The sequence below is a fragment of the Cebus imitator genome, unplaced genomic scaffold (assembly GCF_001604975.1).
Source record: "Cebus imitator isolate Cc_AM_T3 unplaced genomic scaffold, Cebus_imitator-1.0 Scaffold212, whole genome shotgun sequence".
Taxonomy (NCBI): domain Eukaryota; kingdom Metazoa; phylum Chordata; class Mammalia; order Primates; family Cebidae; genus Cebus; species Cebus imitator.
The window spans coordinates 2,507,177-2,529,313 of NW_016107527.1; the positions used below are offsets into that span (position 1 = coordinate 2,507,177).

The 22,137-nt window shown below is 41.1% G+C and overlaps 2 long non-coding RNA genes across 2 annotated transcripts in view; one reads left to right on the forward strand and one right to left on the reverse strand.

The window, feature by feature from the left end:
- The window catches only part of LOC108317920, a 46,666-nt gene that overhangs the window by 19,161 nt on the left and 5,368 nt on the right, over nucleotides 1-22,137 (reverse strand). Inside the window, exon 2 of the long non-coding RNA XR_001830946.2 lies at nucleotides 5,222-5,315. This is a non-coding gene — a long non-coding RNA (uncharacterized LOC108317920). The remainder of the gene's footprint in view (nucleotides 1-5,221; nucleotides 5,316-22,137) is intronic.
- On the forward strand, nucleotides 13,855-21,146 carry LOC119474113. The gene is made up of 3 exons (XR_005203406.1): nucleotides 13,855-14,470; nucleotides 15,265-15,394; nucleotides 20,622-21,146. It is a non-coding gene; the product is annotated as an uncharacterized LOC119474113 (long non-coding RNA).

Genomic DNA, 22,137 nt, shown 5'->3' on the forward strand with positions numbered 1-22,137 from the left:
AGCTGGTTCCATTCCTTCTGAAACTGTATCAAACAATACAAAAGGAGGGAATCCTCCCTAACTCAATTTATGAGACCAACATCATCCTGATACCAAAACCAGGCAGAGACTCACCAAAAAGAAAACTTCAGGCCAATATCCATGATGAACATCGACACAAAAATCTTCAATAAAATACTGGCAAACAGATGCAACGGCACATCAAGAAGTTTATCCACCATGACCAAATAGGCTTCATCCTGGGGATGCAAGGCTGGTTCAACATAAGCAAATCCATAAATGTAATCCATCACATAAACGGAAGTAAAGACAAAAACCACATGATTATCTCAATAGAGGCAGAGAAGGCCTTCGATAAAATTCAACAGCCCTTCATGCTAAAAACTCTCACTTAACTAGGTATTAATGGAACTTATCATAAAATGATAAAAGGTATATATGACAAACCTACAGCCAATATCATACTGAATGGGCAAAAGCTGGAAGAATTCCCTTTGAAATCCGGCACTAGACAAGGATGCCCTCTCTCACCATTCCTATTCAACATAGTATTGGAAGTCCTAGCCAGAGCAATCAGGCAAGAAAAAGAAATAAAGGGTATTCACATAGGAAAGGAGGAAGTCAAACTGTCTCTATTTGCAGATAACATGATTGTATATCTAGAAGACCCCATCGTCTCAGCCCAAAATCTTCTCAAACTGATAAGCAATTTCAGCAAAGTCTCAGGATACAAAATCAATGTCCAATTTTTAAATAATATTTAATATTTTAAAAATTATTTATTGATGTTGATGGAGTATAAATTATCTTTATGCTAATATTGTGTTTAGTAATGTGTTGATTTTTCATGTTAGGTCCAATTGCTTGCCTGTATTTTATCTCAGACTCTATGAAGGTAGTCAATTTCTGTGAATAGTGATTGTTTTGTTTTTATATGCCTTCCTTTTCCTGTCTTACTGTTCAACTAGAATGCCCAAATAATGATTGGCTAGAAATAATAACTGTAGGCATTTCGTCTTGTTCCTCATATGAAAGGAAGTAACTCTAAATATTTACCACTAAATATGATGTTTGCTACAAGTTTCTGATAGACATATGAAGGAAATTTGCCTCAATTTGTATCTCCTGATGTTTTTTTTAACATGAAAGAATATTAAATTTTCACAAATAATTTTTCTGCCTCTGTTGAAGTAATCATGTGCTTTTTCTCTTGTAATTTGTTAATGTGGTAAATTGTATTAATAGATTTTTCTAATATTAAATCATCCTTGCTTTCCTGGGAACTTAACCTAGTTATAGTGTATTACTATGCATTACATGGTATAGTATGTTTTTGTTTTTAAACAAAATATAGAGTATTTTCATTTTTAAAGTTACCAATTTTGCTGAATTTTATTAGAATTTACAAATTTATATTTAGAAGTGAAGTTGGCTTACAATTTTTTTTTTTTTTTTTGAGACGAAATTTCATTCTTGTTGCCCAGGCTGGGGTGCAATGGCACGATCTCAGCTCACTGCAACCTCTGCCTCCCAGGTTCAAGTGATTCTTCTGCTTCAGCCTCCCAAGTAGCTAGGATTACAGGCATGTGCCACCATGCCCAGCTAATTTTGTAGTTTTAGTAGAGACAGGGTTTCTCTATGTTGGTCAGGCTGGTCTAGAACTCCCAACCTCAGGTGATCCACCTGCCTCGGCCTCCCAAAGTGCTGGGATTACAGGTGTGAGTCACTGTGCCCGGCCTAAAATTTTCTTTACTGTCCTTGTCTTATTTTGGATTCAAGTTTATGTCAGTCTAATAAAATGAACTTTAGGGTACTCCTTCATTTTGTAATCTTGTTATAGTCTCTGGAAGAGTTTATATAAGATTGGGATTATATAGTCCTTGAAACTTTGGTAAGAATCACCTGTAAAAAATTATCTGTGGCCAGGTGCAGTGGCTCACACCTGAAATCCCAGAACTTTGGGAGGCTGAGGCAGGAGGATCACTTAAGGTCAGGAGTTTTGAGACCAACCTGGCCAATATGGTGAAACCTCGTCTGTACTAAAAATACAAAAGTTAACCAGGCCTGGTGGTGGGTACCTGTAATCCCAGCTACTTGGGAGGGTGAGGCAGGAGAATTGCTCGAACCCAGGAAGCAGAAGTTGCAGTGAGCCAAGGCTCTGTCTTAAAAAAAAAATTATTTGTATGTGATTTCATAATATAGGTAGATATAATCATTGATGTAATATCTTTCAAGATCATGGAATTTAGGTTATTTCTTCTTAAGTTTATATTGATTATTGTTTTCTAGAAGTTAACCATTTTGCATGTCTTCTGAATTAATTGACACAAAGTCATACCTTATTGTCTCTTGTTACCTGTTTTAATTTCTGGTATATTTATGGTTATATTTCTTTCCAATTCACAATTTCAATATTGCTTTGAATATCTTTGGTATGTAACATCATGCTTAAACTGGCTGTAACAAAGCCCAGTTTTAAATAGTTTTAATAACCAATTCTTCCAATAACCCAGAGTTGTGCAGAGGAATAGAAACAGAAATACCACTAAAATGACTTCTCTATAACTGCTGTCTACTGTCCCTAATTCTTCCCTGGGGAGTCACATAGCCTCAAATGTGTACTTCTACAAACTCCTTAGAAATTGTTGCTCTTATGTAAATCCAAAGTGGCAGTGTTTTGTTCCCTCCATTCAAAAAACAAGAGACAATACATCTCCCTCCTGAAAGACAACTTTTGCAGCTTAAGGAGCCTCAGTTTTTCTGAAAGTTACTAAAACACCCTGTATTCCCTTTCTGATGATCTGTCCCGAGATGTCAGCATCTGGAACTGAGTCCTTTAGTCCACGTGTAGTCTGGCCAACACGAGGAGAATGAGTCTCAGACTATCCTCTCACTGGACCATTCCCTTCACACTTCCTAAAATACATTTCCTGCTTGCTCGTCACACTGTTGACTCATGTTAATTTTGCAGTCAACCAAACATTTGAGTCTTTTTCACATATGCTGTTGAGGAATCTTTATCCACAAGTAATAAAAGAAGACTCCATTATATAACTCCCTAGTCTACAGACTTCCAGAGAGAATGTAAAGCATGTTTGGGTCATGAGCAAAGCAATGAGAGAAAAAGTTGAGGGTGAAGTAGTTTTCACCCTCCTTCAATTTCAGACAGTAGTATCCTCAGCATTAGAGAGGAGTTCTTTCTTTATAAAGGAAGGCACATCAGCTGGGCTATACCATAGTCCAATTTCCAAGTACAGGGAAGGAAAAAGAATTCCCATTTACTGAGTACCGACTGGGTGCCAAGTCTATGTTAGGTGCTTTATGTGTGTTTATCTCAGTCTTCATGCTGATAACAGCACTGGGTCAAGGTGCAATGTAAATAAAGAAGGATGCAAATAAATGCCAGGTAAAGTTATTCCCATCTTATGTATGAGGAAACAGAAATTCACAGCATGACTTGCCCCAAATGATACAACTAAAAAGTAATGAGGCCTTGTTCGACTTCTACACTCTCAGCCAGGAATGAATGAATGCAGGTAGCCAGGAGGCAGCAGGCAACAAGGGCAATTGTGTGATGCTTTGTCATTTAATGAAGGACAGAATTTTCACCTACATTAACTCTTTTGTATCACCTGCTCCACCTACCATAAGAAGCTAATTCTTACAACAGCCTCTTATAGTAGGTGGAGCAGGTGATATAATCTTTATTTTACAGGTAAAGATAACAGGGCTCAGAGAATTGAGGGATCTACCCAAGGTCGCCCAGCTAGCCAGTGGTAGAGACACTTTGATCCTGGGCTTTCTGACAGCAAACACCTTTTTAGGCAGCAGGTATGGGACAAGGAGAACAGCAGGGACCTGGGGCAGGGATTGACAGATCATCGTGGACACGGGGAAAGAAAGTCCAAAACCCCTCACCAATTCACAATTTCAATATTGCTTTGAATAAATCTTTTGTATGTAACATCATGCTGAAACTGGCTGTAACAAAGCCCAGTTTTAAACAGTTTTAATAACCAATTCTTCCAATAACCCAGAGTTGTGCAGAGGAATAGAAACAGAAATACCACTAAAATGACCTCTCTATAACTTCTGCCTATTGTCCCTAATTCTTCCCTGGGGAGTCACATAACCTCAAATGTGTACTTCTACAAACTCCTTAGAAATTGTTGCTCTAATGTAAATCCAAGAAAATGTAATACTCTGCTATTTATTTTTTTAAAATCTTCTTAATCCTTCAAGATGCACAGAAGAAAGCAAGCCCAGTGTATTAGTCTGTTCTCATGCTGCTAATAAAAACATACCCGAGGCTGGGTAATTTATAAAGGAAAGAGTTTTAATGGACTTACAGTTCCACGTGGCTGGGGAGGCCTCACAATCACAGTCTAAGGTGAAGGAGAAGCAAAGGCACGGCTTACATGGTGGTGGGAAAGAGAGCGTGTGCAGAGGAGCTCCCCTTTATAAAACCATCAGATCTCGTGAGACTTATTCACTATCACGAGAGCAGTGTGGGAAAGACCCGCCCCCATGATTCAATTACCTCCCACAGGGTCCTTCCCACAACACATAGGAATTACGGGAGCTACAATTCAAGATGAGATTTAGGTGCGGACACAAGCATATCACCCAGGTTGATGACAGAAGCAGCTGAGGTGCCTAGGACAGAACACATCACTGCGTCTGCCCCAAGCATTTCTCCTGGAAATGCATCCAGGATAGCAAGGTGGTCTTGTGCTAGCAAGGACATTAGTGCAATAGATTCTTAGGCAGATGGAGGCTGTAAACCAGAGCCTGGTGAACTTACAGATCTTTGGTTTGTTTGGCAAAACCAGAATCTTAAAAAAAAAAAAACAACAAAAAAACCACTCTAATGAACAAATGTGTTCATCTTACAATCTGCTGAAGACATGTAGATTTAACATCAGTCAAGTAGCCTTAGAACAATCATTTTCCCAGCTATTTAAACTCCACTTAAGTCAAGCACCAGCTTATTCCAGGCTAGGCTTTGCCTGTTAATTAACAATTCAGCTGCTGGTTACTAGTTCCCACAGGGCCTCAAGTGAGACCAAATCCCTCCAGCTGGGAGGTCCTCTTTTTCTGCAGCACCACTAATTCAGAGCTATTGCCCATCCCAAGCCTGGGTGAGAAACTGTTCCTCTGAAGCCCCCTTAGTTGTTCCAGGGATCCTAGAGCCCTCAACATTCAAGCCAGCATTCATTACCTGTCAACAGGTGGTAGATATGTAGTTTTATGGCTGTACCCAAGTTCCTCTGAGTTTTGTTTTTTCAACCAAGACCTTCAGAAATCCATACTTCCTATAGAGGATTTAAGAAATAGAAAAAAATGAAATTAAAATAAAAAGACAAAAGACATTAAGAAATTAGAAGCAGAAGCAAAACTTCTCCAGTATTTTCCAAGCCTGGTTGTGGATCAAATTCACCCAAGTACCTTAAAAGAATATGCAGATACAGAAAGGAATCTGCAGCAGAGGACCACGTTAAACATTACTAGAATGCCATTAGCAAAATGCAGACTCAGTGAAAAAAAAAAAAAAAGAAAAAAAGAGAGAGAGAGAGAAAGAGAGATGAAGGAAGATGAAGAAAGAACTTGTACATTAAAAGAGACTTAAGAAACATAACAGCCAATGCAATATTTGAACTTAATTGATTCCCATTTCATTTATTTTTTAGTTTTAGTTTTTATTTTATTTATTTAATTTTTTTGATATGGAGTCTTGCGCTGTTGCCCAGGCTGGAGTACAGTGGTGCCATCTCTGCTCACTGCAACCTCTGCCTCCTGGGTTCAAGTGATTCTCCTACCTCGGCCTTTTGAATAGCAGGGATTGCAGACACACGTCGCCACATCCAGCTAATTTTTGTATTTTTAGTAAAGACAGTTTTTCACCATGTTGACCAGGCTGGTGTCGAACTCCTGAACTTGTGATCTACCTTGGCCTTCCAAAGTGCTGGGATTACAGGCGTGAGCCACCATGCCCGGCCTTGATTCCCATTTCAAACAAACACAAGGTAAAAACAGACAAATGAAAAAAGAAAATTTGGGACATTTTGGAGACAGTTAAAATTTTGAACACTGGCTATATGATGATATTGAAGCCTTCTTATTATTTCTGTTTAGATGTAATAATGGTATCATGATTATATTTTGAAAATATTTCATATCTTGTAGAGATATGTACTGAAATATTTTTGGCTAAAATGATGCATCTAGGAATTGCTTCAAATATGGAGGAGAGTGATTAAAAATCCAGATGAAGCATGAATGGCCATTAGTCGAAGCTTTTTACAGCAGGATGTTAGTTTCATGGAGGAAAGTGAGGTTCATTATGCTTTTTGTTCTACTTCAGTATATGTTTGAAATTTTCCATAATAAAAGTTTGATCTCCCTAGATTTGTGAACTATTCTATTTCTTTTTTCCTCATCCCTTAACACATCTATATACACAGAACTTCCTGTGTAAAATGTGTATTCAGTGTTTATTCCCCAGAGGAGAAGAAGGAAGTAAGACTAGGGTATTTTTGAACTATGTACAAATACAACTGGTTTCAGACCCTTTAATGTGATCTGTACTCATTCTAGACTGAGCCACATGGAAGACCTGTTACTGAGTCAGATCAGCGCGGTTACCCCTAAAAGATGAAAAGACTAAACTAAGACAGTCTTTTTTTTTCTTCTGTGGAAGTACACATGTGTGTTTGCGTGTGTACATGTATGAATGGCTGTCATGTACCTTCGTGCAAGCTGTGCACTGCACAAGGTTGTCGCATCTAAGGGAGCACACTTCACCTCATCAACACATTGTAGATCTATATATTTATTGTGACAACAGTCTTGTAAGTGGCAGTAAAATGTCTTCTTCTAACAAAATTGGTATTTTTGATAACTTTCCAAAAGATGGAAGCAACAATATCTTAAAGTAGGGGCTTCTATTTTAATTATATGCATGTGGTATAGGCTAGCAGTGGACCTGAACTGACTGTCTTGCCTGAGTTTGAATCCCTTCCCCAAACTCACTCACTGACAGTATAATCTTTAATAGCCCTGAGTTCAAGTTTCTTCATCTGTAAAATGGGATGATAATATTATCTACCCTGAGAGGACTTTTCAGAGCATTAAATGCACATAAACAGTATCTGGCCTGCCCATGGGAAGTCTTCGGAAAGTGTTAGAGATTAGCTATTACCATTTCTGTTCACTCAGATCAAATTTTATAGGTGTAAGTGTATGTATGTATGTTGCATTATTCATAAACTCAACTAATAAATTTTGCAGTGGACTGAAGAAAGACTGTCTCCACTATTTTACGAGTTCAAACTATTTTAAAAACAGGAGTTTTCCCTATCAGTTCTGAAAAATGCAAGAAAGCTCAAACTCCAGGTAAGCAGCCAGGGTTTCTAAGCCTCTGTGCGCACAGAAGTTGTGTGCATATGCTAATGAGAAACCCTTTGAAGAAAAATGCTGGGGTTTTTCCATTGCCCTGACTACTTGGTTCGTAAGCCTGTCGCGATGGGAAAAGACCCAGTGGGAGTTGCCAGCCACAAAAGGGGTTTTATCCCACAGGCAGAATAGAGTAAAAATGCCTCAGGAGGTTAAAAGTCAATTTTTAAAAGGAAAGAACACAGAGTATGCTTTTAACTTGATGTTAAAAATAAACTCAGTGAGAGAGTGCGTTTCCCACCCTCTCCGCTGTCCGTCCGTCCCCTGCGCTGCCCTAAAGGAAAGAAAGAGTGCTGTTTCATTTTTATTCTTCTCACGCGCTTTTCTTTCATTATTATTGTTTTAGTCTTAGCCAAACTTGGTTTTCTGTTCACAAAACAAGTTGCATTTTTTTCTTAAAAATTCCTCGGGGATCCCCAAGAAGCAAGACGGATTATCAATCAGAAGTAGCCCGTGTCAGGATGAGTAAAAGATTCTCACCGACATAAGCAACGTGGAGCCCTTACGGCGTCCCTCGTGCCCAGAAAGTATCTGCAGGGGACATTGTTGAGGCAAGACGGCCTTTCATTGAATGCTTTTTCATATTGGGGTTTAAGTACAGCCCCTTCCTGAGGCATGACTAGACGTAGAAACACTACTTAGCTGAGTTGGTTTCAATACATTCCATTAAGCAGCCACAAAATTCCAGTAGATCGGATGTGCCAGTTTTTGTTCATGGAAAAGCAAATCTGTGTAGCAGAAAAGCTGCCAGCTGGAGTGGATAATCTTGATTTCTTATTGTATATACGCAGATGGCAGAGTGATTTCAAGACCCCAGGGGGAGCCAAAGTTGTTGAAGGACAAGGAGACCCAGGCCTGTGCACAGTACTACAATTTCGCTGGCGGAAACTGTAAGAGATGAAGGGGTGGCTGAGGGCTTGAGACCTTGTTTACTTAAAAATATTTTTTTTAAAAAAAAGAGAAAGAAAGACAGCCCTTAGGCAATATAAGATAAAGGAAAAAGCAGCAAAAAATCATTTTAAGAATTAAAGTTCTGCCAGCATTGTGGCAAACACCTGTAATCCTACCACTTTGGGAGGCAGAGTCAGGAGGATCACTTGAGCCCAGGAGTACGCAATATGGTGAAACCCCATCTCTACAAAGATACAAAAATTAGCCGAACATGGTGGCGTGCACCTGTAGTACCAGATACTATGAGCGGGTGGAGGAGGCTGAGTAGGGAGGATAGCTTGATCGGGGCAGAGAGAGACCCTGAAGAAATCAAGAAAGAAAGAATGAGAGAAAGAGGAAGGAAGGAAAGAAGAGAAGAAGGGAGGAAGGGAAGGAGGAAGGGAGGGAAGGAAAGAAAGAGGGGAAAAGGAAAGGAAAGAAGGAAAGAAAGAAAGGAAAAGTTCTAGCTGGATGCGGTGGTTTGTGCCTATAGTCCAGCTATTGGGCAGGCTGAAGCAAGAGGATTGCTGGAGCCCGGGAGTTTGAGGCCAACCTGGGCAAAGAGCAAGACCCCATCTCTTTAAAAACTTAGAAAATAAAGTTCTAGTCTAGGGCTGACCTCTAACTTGCAGCACGACCTCAGTTCACTGATTTTCTTCCCTACTATTTCTTTTTCACAAAATGAGATCCCTCTCTTCTTAGGTACATTCTTTAACAAGAATACATAATTGATAAATAATATAATTGATAAAATATTACATTTGAGTGCTTAAAAAGTGAAAATCACAGTACAAATGCATGCTTAAACACTGTTGAAATTTAATGAAGTGATTTCGACACACATCTAGAAAGTTAGAAGGGAAATTTTGTTACTAAAGGTTGATTTTGAGCCAATTGTTTTCCAGTTCTCATGAAAGTGAAGCACTCTAGTACAAAAGCATGCCTGCGGACTCTAGCACCTCACCCAATATGGCTTGACAAATGAGTAAAGGAAGAATGCCAAGATTTCTAGCCTGCAAAGCTTCACCTCTAGGGAATCTATGGCCTTCTTGCAAGGGATCTTCTAGTTTATAAGCTCACCAGCATAATCTGAAAGCCAGTGAAAATGCTATTTTCACCATATGTATATGCCACCATTTTCTTTTTTTTTTTTTTTTTTTTGAGACAGAGTTTCACTCTTGTTACCCAGGCTGGAGTGCAATGGCGCGATCTTGGCTCACCGCAACCTCCGCCTCCTAGGTTCAGGCAATTCTCCTGCCTCAGCCTCCTGAGTAGCTGGGATTACAGGCACACGCCACCATGCCCAGCTAATTTTTTGTATTTTTAGTAGAGACGGGGTTTCACCATGTTGGCCAGGATGGTCTCGATCTCTTGACCTCGTGATCCACCCGCCTCGGCCTCCCAAAGTGCTGGGATTACAGGCTTGAGCCACCGCGCCCGGCCCCTATGCCACCATTTTCAAATGTATGTAGATGGGTTGTGACTAATAAAATACAATGAACAAATTATAAATTCATCATTTGTATATGTATTATTAAAATAGACTCATTTAAAACATTACTAAAATTGAGTCAATTGTCAACATCTATTTCTTGATCAACCAATTTTAAAATTACAATTTCTTCCAGCTAGAAACTCTGGAGTTTAATATACTACAGCTTTTTGCCATCAATTGATCTCTGCTGGATTAGTTCATTCTAGAAAGTCATGGAACATTGATACTTTGAGTTACTTGAGTGCCAGTAACTCCAAGTGCTTTATTAAAGGAAAGCCAGGAATCAAGATTAAAAACATTTGAGTCAGTAACTATTTATTTACTTATTTGCATTGTCCTGGGAAGGATTAAGGATGGCTTACCAAGATGCATACATTTTAGCAAGATACAATCAGTTAAATAAAAGTGATGGGAGAAAAAGATAGGATAGAGAAATGAGTGGTAGAGCTGTGGTTAGGACATGAAAGGCATTCTGTGAATCCCACATTCTTCTAAGTGCTGGCCTATTTGTCTCTGCCCTTTGTAAGCAGCCAAAGGGAAGAGGACACCATTATTAGATATATAACTTATATTATCTATTAATAAATATACATCAGTGTCTCACAAAAAGCCCACCTCTTTCTGCTGGAAAGATGAGAGAAACTTCAAGAAATAGCAGCATCCCCAACGACATACCAGTTGCAACAGATCAAAAACAGTTTTAGCCCATGTCCTCATGCCAAAGCCAGATTCAGTAACTAATTTTTTACAGATTTTCTCTAATGATGAAAAAGTACTTTCCAACACTCAGTGAAAATGATCTTTTCCCTCTTTGTTAAGTGGGAAAACAGAGGCAGGGGAGTGAATTGCTTTCACTTTATACACCAGGTCAATTGCTAAGATAAAAGTAGAAATGGTTTGTCCTAGCTAGATGTAATTACCTTCAGATGTGCATTTGCAGATTATGTTATGATTATGAAGTGCCCTTAAGAACTCCTTAATGGTGTCATGGTGACCTTTTACTCCATTTCATTTTCTCTTCCAACCCCTTGTTGCAATTTTCCTCACTCTGGCTCTTACCCTCTTGCCTTGGACCACTGAGAACTCAGGAATGTAGAAAACAGATGCTTTCTACAAGGCAGAGGGCCAGGGGAAGCCATCACAGAGATGGATGAAATGGCAGAGCTGGAACACTGGGGCATGCACTGTGGTGATGGCCTGGAATGAGTTTCTGAATTGAGGCTGTGCCTCCAGCACGTCACTGCTGATCAAGAGGTCCAGAAACACGTCTCTGCAACTTACGCTTTCACAGCACCAGCAAATCACCAGGCCATTTAATAATTGATGAAGCAAATATGCACTGAGTATCTTCCAAGGGACCAGGTGCTGAGCCTGTGCTAGGAAATCAAAGGCAAAAAAGGCACAGGTGTGTCCCCATAGAAACTGCAGCTTAGCTGGAAGTCTCCATCACACAGGAATTTTAATATGGCATACACACGTTGCTTCTGATATCAAATTCTTGAGTCCTACTCCCACTTTTCCTATGTCAGTGAGTCAAACTCTTGGCTCTTCGGTTTTATCATCTGTAAAATGGAGATAGCAACTACCTTCCAGAAAAAGAGGCTCGGACAGTGCTAGGCGCAGCTCCCATGCCCAGACCACTGCCTTCTCCTGGGATCCTTATCTCTGTAAGAATGACCAAGATTTACTGTGCTGATGCTATTCCAGGCACTATTCAATGTATTTGAAGTGTTGACTCATTTTCCCTTTATCATAGCCCTATACCAAGGGTATCACTATTATTTCCATTTCACACATCTGAGGAACAGTGACCCAGTGCCTGGCCCCAGGTTCTCAGAGTGGCAGTGTAGATCAATGGTTAAGGGGACACAGTCTGGGGCCAAACTACCTAGACCTGGCAACTTAGAAGTTGTCAGACTTTAGAAAAAGTAATTAACTTCTCTGGGCCTTTCTTCTACCTATTTTCTCTCAATTTGTTCCCCATCTTTACCGCGACTTCTGCAGACTGCATTTTCCCAGGCTCCCGCCAGTGAGTGTCTGGTTAGTTCAGCCAATGGTATGCAGTGGTGGAGCTTAGCAGGTAGGAGAAGAGAAGGTCAGGGTACATCCAAGTGGTAGCAGGTATCAGTGACAGAGCAGGGACACCATCATCGTGGACAAACACTGGGTACTGTTCAGGGTGGCTGTACGGTGGGTGCACCTCCTCTAGAGCTCCAGTTCCTGCTGGGCAGTCCCAGTGCCTCACCTCTGGCGACATCCCCACTTCCCTCTGTCCCTCCAACCTGCAGCAGCAACTTCCTACTGGTTCTCGCGTTGGATTGTGTTGCACCCTCTAGTTGTTTTTTCTGCTCTTGTAGCAGCCCTGGAGTCAAAGTCCTGTGTCAAACTTCCTCTGGTGAACTGCTAGAGTGACAGATGCACTGTGCTTCAACAGTCTCATGTACCAAGTGGAAATAATAATTGTGTCTACCTCATAGGGTTTTTGCAAGATTAAATGAGTTAATAAAGTGCTTGGGACAAAGCATGGCACACAGAGTGACAACTATTCCAGAACACACAGCCAAGTCACCAAAGTCCCTTTCTAGAACTCAGAGAGGAAATCCCCAAAGCCTTTGAGGATGAATAAGAGTCAAGCAGCCGCAGAGAGATGGAAGGACATTCTGGCTGCCTTAGTCCCTTTGTGTTGCTGTAAAGAAACACCTGAGGCTGGGTAATTTATAAAGAAAAGAGATTTCTTTGGCTGATTGTTCTGCAGGTTGTATAGGAAGCGTGGTGCCAGCATCTGCTTCTGGTGAGGTCTTCAGGCTGCTTCCACTCATGGCGGAAAGTGAATGGGAGCTGGTGTGTGCAGAGGTCACATATTGAGAGGGGAAGGAAGCAAGCAGAGAAGGAGGAGCCAGACTCTTCTTAACAACCAGACCTTGTGGGACCTAAGAGTGAGAACTCACTGATTGCCATAAGAATGGCACCATGCCATTCATGAGCCATCCGCCCTCATGACCAAATACCTCCCATGACCCCACCTTCAACACTGGGGTTCAGATTTCAACATGTGATTCAAAGGAGATAAGTATCCAAACTGTATCACAGGCAAAGGGATCAGACAACTAAGTGGCCAAGAGATGAGAGAGAGGAGGGGGCCTTCCAGGAGCGAGGAAGCAGAAGCAGCGCAGGAAGACTGGGGCATGTGGACAGAGCAAGGGGATGGGATGGAGTCAGGGAGAAGGATGAGGCTGGAGAGTACAGAGCTCAGAGTGTGCCTTTTCAGGCATATTGGAGTTCAGACTTTGCCCTGAGGACAATGGGGAACCATTGGAGCATTTTACTGAAGTGACACAATGGAATTTATCTTTTAGAGTGATTTCTTTGGCTGCAATATGGAAAATAGATGGGGTGGAAAGGAGAGAAGAGAGAGCAGCAGGAAGAGTTGTTAGGAAGCCATTGTGAGTGTCTAGGCAAGAGATAATAGCTTGTACTAGAGTAGTGACCCGGGAGAAAAAAAAAATGGAAAGGCTCAAGTTATTCGGGAGGTAAAAGGAACTGGATTGGCATTGGATTGGATATGGGAGGCAGGGGAGAAGATGACATCAAAAATGATGGTCCAGTTTGTGACTTGGGTAAATGTACAACAGCAAGCAGCACAGCCGAGCAGTTAGAAGTGTGGACTCCAGTTTCAACAGCCTGCATTCAAAGTCTGGCTCTGTCCACAGCTAGCTGTTCAACCCTGGGCAAGGCACCGATTCACTGGGTGCCTCAGAGTGTAAGGGGGGGATAATAATTGTATCTTCTGTATAGGGCTCTGGAAAAGGTTAAATGAGGTAAAGTATGTCAAATGCTTGGAACGGGGCCTGGAATATCACAAGCGCAGTAAATCTTGGCCACTATTACAGAGACAAGATCTCAGGAGCAGGCACAGTCTGTGAGGGCGGGAGCATCATGAGCTCAGTTCAGACACACTGAGTTTGAGACATTTAGGAAACCACAGAACAAGTTCTGGGCTGGAGATGTAGATTTCATTCTAGAGCTGCCAGCAGTAGAGATGGTAATTGAAGCCATGGGAATGGATGCGATTGTCCAGGGACTGTAGGTAAAATGAGAATAGATAAGTGCCAAAGGGCACAGCCTGGGAATGTCAACATTTAAGTGACAATTTCGGAAAGAGAAGCCAGGGAGAAAACCAGAGAAAAGCAGTTGGAGAAGCAAGAAGGCAGCCAGCAGTGGTCCTGGTACAGCTGTGATGGGAAGACAATGACAAAACAGCAGGAACTGGAACCGAGGGTTATTGGCGTAGCTTGGGCTCTCCTCGCATCATTCTCTCCAGCTGGGAGTCGTGCGGCAGGAGCAAGAAGCCTGTCTCGGCGCACGTATAAAAGAGCAAGCTCCAAACACCCACGTCTGATCTGTGCTGACCTACAAGCATGAGGTGGCCCATCTTGGCGACTGGAAATGACACCATTCAATTTTTCTGGCCACTATGTTGCACCCCTGATTTCTTCCTTCATATGACAGGCTTCACTCCTACTGAGTCCAAACAACTGCTACAGTTGAGAACAAGTGTGAATCCGGCACCCATCTTCTCCTAGAAATAAGGTGATGTGTCGGTTCCTCGTCTCCTTTCCAATGTCCACAAACCCCTCTGAGTACTTGCAACTTCAATTTTTTGTTGTTGTTGTTATAGACACTGATTCCAGAAGAGTGTTCCATATGCTATGTTTTTAAAAATTCATTTTAATTTTAATTGTTAAGACAGAATCTCACTCTGTCACCCAGGCTGGAGTGCAGTACCACAATCTCAGCTCACTGCAATTTCACCATGTCGCCCAGGCTGGTCTTGAACTCCTGACCTCGAGTGATCCACCCACCTCAGTCTCCCAAAGTGCTGGGATTACAAGCATGAGCCACTGCACCCAGCCCATATGCTAAATTTATTAGAACCCCAAACCTGGCCAAAGGCTTTACTTCTAAGATTCTGGTGGCAATGCCAGCATACAGTGGGCTCAGGTGAGGTCTTCCGATACCAGGAGAATTACTCTAATTCAATGCAGAAATGTTGTGAAACCATTTTATATTCTGTCTAGCACAAGCAAGTGGGGGTTGTTATTTTTATAATCATCACAAAAGCCTTGGACTACATAATTTGGGGAAGTGGTGATAAGAGTGCTTCTCCCTTGAATTCTACCACCCCCAAGCTTTCATTAGCATTCAATTAATTTTCTTAGAAAAGTTCAGCATGAAACTCTCTGCAGAGCTTTGGCACAGTAGTATCTATGCATTTGGAATGACACAGTAATTTCTTATCCTAGGGAAAAACAAAACTACTCTGGCAAAATGAATCTTTGAGCCTAAGATGAATTTGTCCTATTTCTCATTCCTCTTTTCTCAAGGTTATTGGGTTGCTGAACTCCCACGAACCAAAAAGAAAACACTAAGTGGTATCCAAACCAGCCTGGAAGGAGCAGTGAGAAAAGCCAGAACCAAGGCTGATCAGCCTGAATGCTGGTAAATGTTATCAAGGTAACAACTTCTCATGTATCAGTATGTGACCAATAAAAAGGGAGTGTGCTTGATTAACAAAAAGAACCTCCATGAAAAATAAGGCATATTAGCATGATGACTTTATTATACAGCAATAACATAAATGGCAATCCACTCTCGTAGAATATTTGTGTTGAAATTAGGAAATAGCAGCAGATTCAAACACAAGAGCTAATGGAAGCCCTAAATATAGATGATATTCCATCTGGCTGCCAAGAGCCTGCCTCAGCACATTAACCAGAAGACCAAACCAGAGAAGGGAAATAGCTTTTAAAAAGTGCAAAAGAGAAAAGAGATTCACTTAGAATTTTATCTAGTAAAAAAACATCTAGTCATAGGATGAGGAGTCATCTGTTTCATGGACTATTTATGACTCAGATGTTAATTCGGATGCTGTCTTTAAATACATGGAGAGAAGAGAGAAATTTTCTCCCTTTATTTAGATTTGAAAGAGCTTTGTTGAAGCAGGTAACTCACAGCTGGTAAGTGGCATTCAGTTGTTTAAAATAATTTCTACAATTTGGCTTTCATATTTGATACATTTGTGCGATAAACAGAGCTGCTGTTTTGATTCCTCCAAAACCATTTTAAACTCTAGCACCGTGGGGACCATGTACCCTTAGCATTGTGCAAGAGTCATACTTTGCACTAGAGGAACAGCAAGCCTGTGTTTACAAAACATTTTTTTTTCCAGTTTCAGTTTTGCTTATTAACAAAGTGGGTATTTCTCGAGTCAAAATTTCTCCTTTGTTTATGGTTGGAGATCTTGACCCTGATGAAAAAACAAAAATCCACTGATGAATACAGAAAATCACCACCATGCAGAAGTCTCTCTTTATGACAGTCCTGTGGCACACAAAGCCATCATGATTGCCAATGTCCTCACAGAAAGTCAACAACAGCTATTTGCAGTTGACCCAGCTCCTCTGTTTAGGAGATTTTTTGTAGCATAAATAGATTATAGGGTTTGCAAAATGTGCATTTATGGTTGACCCTTACGCTTCTCAGAATCTGTTTGGAGTATTGAGGCATGCTATCCTGGGTGTGTTGATTTTTCTCTGTGCAAACTCTGCTGTAAACCAAGGACAATCAACAGGATGAAGAAAGTTTAATTCAGGACCCTGGCTGATAGAGATTACCTCTGGGTGCGAGGTCAGGGGTGCTTTAGTCCTCCTTGTTAGAATCTCCAGGGAGACCCTAGCTCCCAAATATTAATCAGATCTGTAGAACCCTGCTCAAAACCTTCCAGTGACTCTGAATTACTCTTAAATAAAACTCCTTACCCTAGCTTACAACACACTATACAATCTGACCCCTGTTCAGACCTTACCAAACCTATTATGGGCTGTTTACCCTCAGGCCTCTCACCTTGGCTTGCAGAAGTCTGCCTTCTCCTTCTGTCTTCACATGACCTTTCCTCTGTGTGTAACTGTGTGTAACTCTGTGTGTAACTCTCTTCTTAGAAGAACACCAGTCTTACTGGATGAGGGCCTACCCAGAGGACCTCTTTTTGCCTTAATTACCTCCTTAAAGGCCCCATATTCAAAGACAGTCACATCCTGAGGTACTAAGAGTTGGAACTTCAACATATGAATTTTGGGGGGCTATAATTTGCCTATTCTGCACATTTCATACAAATGGAATCAAACAAAATGCGACCCATCGATTCTGCCTTCTTTCACTTAGCACAGTGCTTTCAAAGTTCATCCAAGTGGTAGCCAGTATCAGTGACAGAGCAGGAGCACCGTCCTCTTGGACAAACACTGCCATTTCAAGTCCCAGCTCCCTTTCTAACCTACGCATTTCAAGGAAATCACTTTCCTTCTAATAACAAGCAGGCAGAAAGAGCTGACAGTAAAACACAGACAAGAGAGCTCGGGCAGAGAAGGTGGGGGGAAATCTCTTGGGTAACTGCCAAACTTCACACTTGTACAATGGACTCCCCGTAAAACAATGAGCCCTAATAAGCACGTTCCTTTCCCTTTAGGTGCACTAAGATAGGGAAGCTAAAAGCAGACTGGATATGCCTGCAGCTGCAAAAAAAATGTATAGGAACAAACACAAAATAAGCAAGACAAAGAAACACAGAAATATTCTGAGCATGTGATAAGCTCTCCTGCCCTAAACCCTTAAACACTCTCAGTCTGTAAGAGAGAGTGCCCCTAACCTAACTCAGCCAGTAGCCCCTCTCAGGTTTATTCTCCAAAATAAACCTGTCTTTAACTGTTAAGCTCCTTTTCATGTTTCTTTCTTCCTTCTTCAACTCTTACTATCAGTACTTTATTCTTTTTTATGACTGAATAGTATTTCAGTATATGGGTCTATCACATTTTATTTATCCATTCCTCAGCTAACAGAGATTTGGATGGTATCCACTTTTTGCCTGTTATAAAAAATGTTGTGATAAACATTTTTGTACAGTTTTTGTATGAACATATGTCTTCAGTTATCTTGAGTATAAACCTAGGAATGGAACATTCTGGGTCATAAACACACATAACTTTGTGTTTCCCTTTTCAAAGGCCCACGAAACTGCTTTCTCCAGCAGCTGCATCATTTTATATTCCCACCACCAATATACGAGGGCAGGGCATGTTTCTAGAGATTAGATAATCACAAACAAAGGGCACTGTCCTTTATAGCATGCTGAAGGTCAAAAGAGAGAGGAAGAGATGTTTGATTAAGGAAGAGATGTTGTATTAGGAATATGAAGGGTTCACAAAGCTGCTTGCTCGTTTTCAGCCATCTTTGTCATGGCATTATGTATTTCACATTTTCACCACATCTTCAGTCTTCACATGAATAGCCTGGGTCTCAAGGCCATCTTTTCCCAACCAGTATAAGCACCTTCAAGACAGCATTCAATATGTGTCATTTTATTTTCTATGCAGTAGGGAAAATTAGGCCTTGCTTTGCCCACTCACCTTTATTCTTGGAAATACACTTTTCAAAAAGTAGGAAGTTCAGTCTTGCTTTAAACCACCAAGCTGCCTGAATGGATTTCATCCATTATTTCAGGTTTTATTTTAAACTCTGCTTTTAATAGGCACAGAAACAATGCATATTTTAAACTTTTGACTCAGGCAAATTTTTTATGTCCAAAAGACTCTCTTGGAAGTTAAGAAGGCATAAGGGGTACCGTGTGTGTGTGTGTGTGTGTGTGTGTGTGTGTGTGTCACAGAATGAGGGGCACATGCTGCCAGTTTAGTAATTAATTATCAACTAACAGAAGGTCTCTACCTACACTGTCTGTGGCAGCCACCACACTGATACCAAACTGCTGTGCCTCCTCAACAGAAAGTAACACAGATCATCATCAATGAATAGACAAAAAACTCTGAATCTATGGTTACATGTGTGCATCTTACAAATGGAGTAACAACAAATAGAGGAAATATATTTACAAATGAAAATGAACCTACATTTATTTACTTCACTAAAACTGGTTTTTTTCTTCTCATCAAAGATTTCTCTATTCATGCTACCCAACATCCCAAAAGAATCAGCATAAGGCCACAAACTTAACAAAATTCCTTCTCCTGTTCATAAAACTCCTGTCCTGTCTCCACATCCTAAATAAACAGGCACGCCTGTGCCCTGCGCCCTGAGGAGTGGTTTCCTAGGCTTTGTCCTTTCAGAGAGCCCATTTCCAAGGACGAGCCATCCATCCACCCAACTTTTCTCAAGGCCACATAGCTACTCTCCAAAGGCAGCCATCCCCAGTGGTTCAGTTGATCCTGACGGCTGCGCTCACAGAGAAAGAGAGAAAGAGAGATGGGAGGGGAAGAGCTCCCAGGAGTCAGGATGCAAGGTGACGCTGGCTGTTGATCTGCAGTCACTCAGCAGCTGGATCAGGTGATGCTCTCTTTCTGTCTTTCTGCAGGCTGTGGGCAGTGGAAGTGTTTTGAGTGGCATTTAAGTATAGCTCCTGTGCAGCATGCCAGCTTCGGCAGGGCATCCTATGACAAGCCCTAAAACGCAGAGGGAAAAGAATAACCAAGTGGAAGTGGGTCATCGTGCCATCTATCAGAGACAATGCACGTGAGAATGCTGCTCCTAAATGAAAGAAAAACTCTTTGTAAACTCAGAGTTTGTGGTTCCCAAACTTGAGCATGTTTCATGTTTTTTATTAAAATGCTGATTTACTTGGCCTTATTTTAGAGGTTGGATTCATTCGGACTGGGGTAGGACCTGAAAATTTGCATTTCTAACAACTTCCCCGAGGATCTGATACTGTGGGTCGGGGGTGGGGGGCGGGTCAAAACTTTGAGAACTACTGGCTAAAACATAGGATCCATATCAGCTAAAGCTATAACGGGTAATCGTAAGCCGTGCCCCTGAGCAGTAAAAGGAGACAATGCTACTGTCTAAAAAGAGAGAAAATAATAAAATATTTAAAAATAACACAATATATAATGCTTGAGTTGCCAGTAGCAAAGTGTTATGATTAGGTCCTTGAAGTCGGAAAAAACAGAGATTAACCAAAACAGACATTTTTGAACAAGTCCTATCCTCTAACTCAACAGAAAGGAAGAGCCCATGTCCGTCATCCCCTCAGTAAACCATTGGCCCTGTAGCACTGGCTTTCCCATAAGGAGTTCCATCTTCTAATTCACACAGAGCAGGGAGAGGATAACAGCTAAGGAAATGCCATCAGTCCTCAGCTGGTCACTGTTTCTACTAATAGTGCCTCGTGTGGGTATAAGGCTTTATGGTTTTGAAAAGCTTTCCAGTCGGTGATCAAAACAATGTGATATGGGTGAAATAATAGACAAATGGACCAACTGAACAGAACAGAGAGCCCAGAAAAAGACCCACCCAAATACAGTCAACTGAGCTTTGACAAAGGAGCAAAGGCAATACAGTGGAGAAAGGACAGTCTTTCCAACAAAGGGTGCTGGAACAACTAGACGTCAGTATGAAGGAAAAAAGTAAAAAGAATCTAAACAAAACCTTACATCTCTTTCACAACAATTACCTCAAAATGGACCAAAGACCTGAAGGTAAAAATGCAAAACTTACTGGTGACAGCCCGAAAGAAGCAAACAATAATTCAGTGACTGCTAGTGCCAGCTATCAAGTTAAGTACTTTTAATAGCTTGTCGCATTAATTCTAAACTCTGTACACAATGTATTATTCCCAAATTACAAATGACAAATTTTTTACTAGTGATAAAACATCATTTTTCTACGTTATTCCTTATAGGATCTGGAGCAGGAGCCTCGCTCCCCTATGAAAAGGAGAAGAATCTGAAGAAAGCACTTCCCTTCCTTCTCTCTACCTGGGGGCAGTGACCTTGAATACAACCACCATCATCCCTTCCAGACACCAGAAGGGGGAGTCCCACAAGGCAGAAGGTGCCTTTGTGACATGTCCTCTTCTCGTCCATGTTCTTTACCTCCTTGCTCGGGAAGCCATAAAGTTGAGCTCAGTAGAAGGTGAATTTCATTGCAAAGTTTACAGACTCCGCTGACAGGTTCATGAAAACACTGCTGACTATATTACATACCGCCAATGCTCACAGCACATCCCATGTTGGAAGTGATACTTTTCCACTGGCAGTTACCCTCTTTTGTCCTAGGAGCTCACTGAACAACTAAAATCAAGTGATATTTTTATGTGGAACATACAACATATTAAGTCCTTTTGCTCAGTGACTCATATAGGAACTCAACAGTACCCAGACTAGAAATCAATGTCAAATTGTTCAAATAAATTCCACTTAAAGAATGGTGGCTCAGGAGGCACTCAGCCAGAAAGAATTCTCCCGTTTACTGTGAAGTAGAAGGGAGGAATGTTTTAACTTTGGTTGGAAAGAACATCTGATGAAATTACATGGAAGGTGATGGAACATCCTCTAAGAAACGGTTCTGATTCACTGTAGGGCATCCCCCTCTCTCCTGCCACATTCCCATTTCACCCACTGAAGAGGTTCTTTCACAAGAGGCTAAGGAAACCAGGCAATATAAAATCTAATTGAAACTGAGTGCTAGAAATTTGTGGGGAGAAATCTGTAATTAAACTGAGCAATTACCTCCAGAAAGTTAACTGGGGCCAACTCCAACACTACTATAAAATTATAAAATGTGCAGCATCTCATTTATTTGTCCCTCTACCTAATTATCTCTCAAATGTAAACCTCTCTTTCTCTCTCTTCTCTCCTCCATAGTTAATAAAACTGTTTGCAAGAAAGGAAAGAATCTTAGGTTAGTCATTTATGCTGTAGTGTGAATTAAAAGCCAGTGTGTCAACTTTCACAGGAATGAGAATTTCGAGCCATTCCTCTAGTTGTAGAATGACTGTCATTGGAATCTTCTAAGAGCATTTCATGGAACAGCTAAATATAAGGAAGAGGAGAGAAACTGCCTAAGTCTGCCTATGCCTAAAGTCAGCCTTAAGTCCAATCTTGAGGGTGAGAGCTTCCAGCTGCCACTCCCAATTGAAATTTGTGAGGAGAAATCCATAACTAATTCCTGGACATTGCATGAGAGTTATAATTTATCCTTTCAGGGATCTACTGTTTTTGTTCTTTTTTAACTTTGATTTTAGGTTGAGGGGTACATGGCCAGGTTTATTATATAGGTAAACGGGGGTTTGTTGTACAGATTATTTTGTTACCCAGGTACTAGGCCTAGTAACCAATTTTTTTTTTTCTGATCCTCTCCCTCCCTTCTCCCACCCTCCACCCTCCAATAGGCCCCAGTGTATGTTGTTCCCCTCT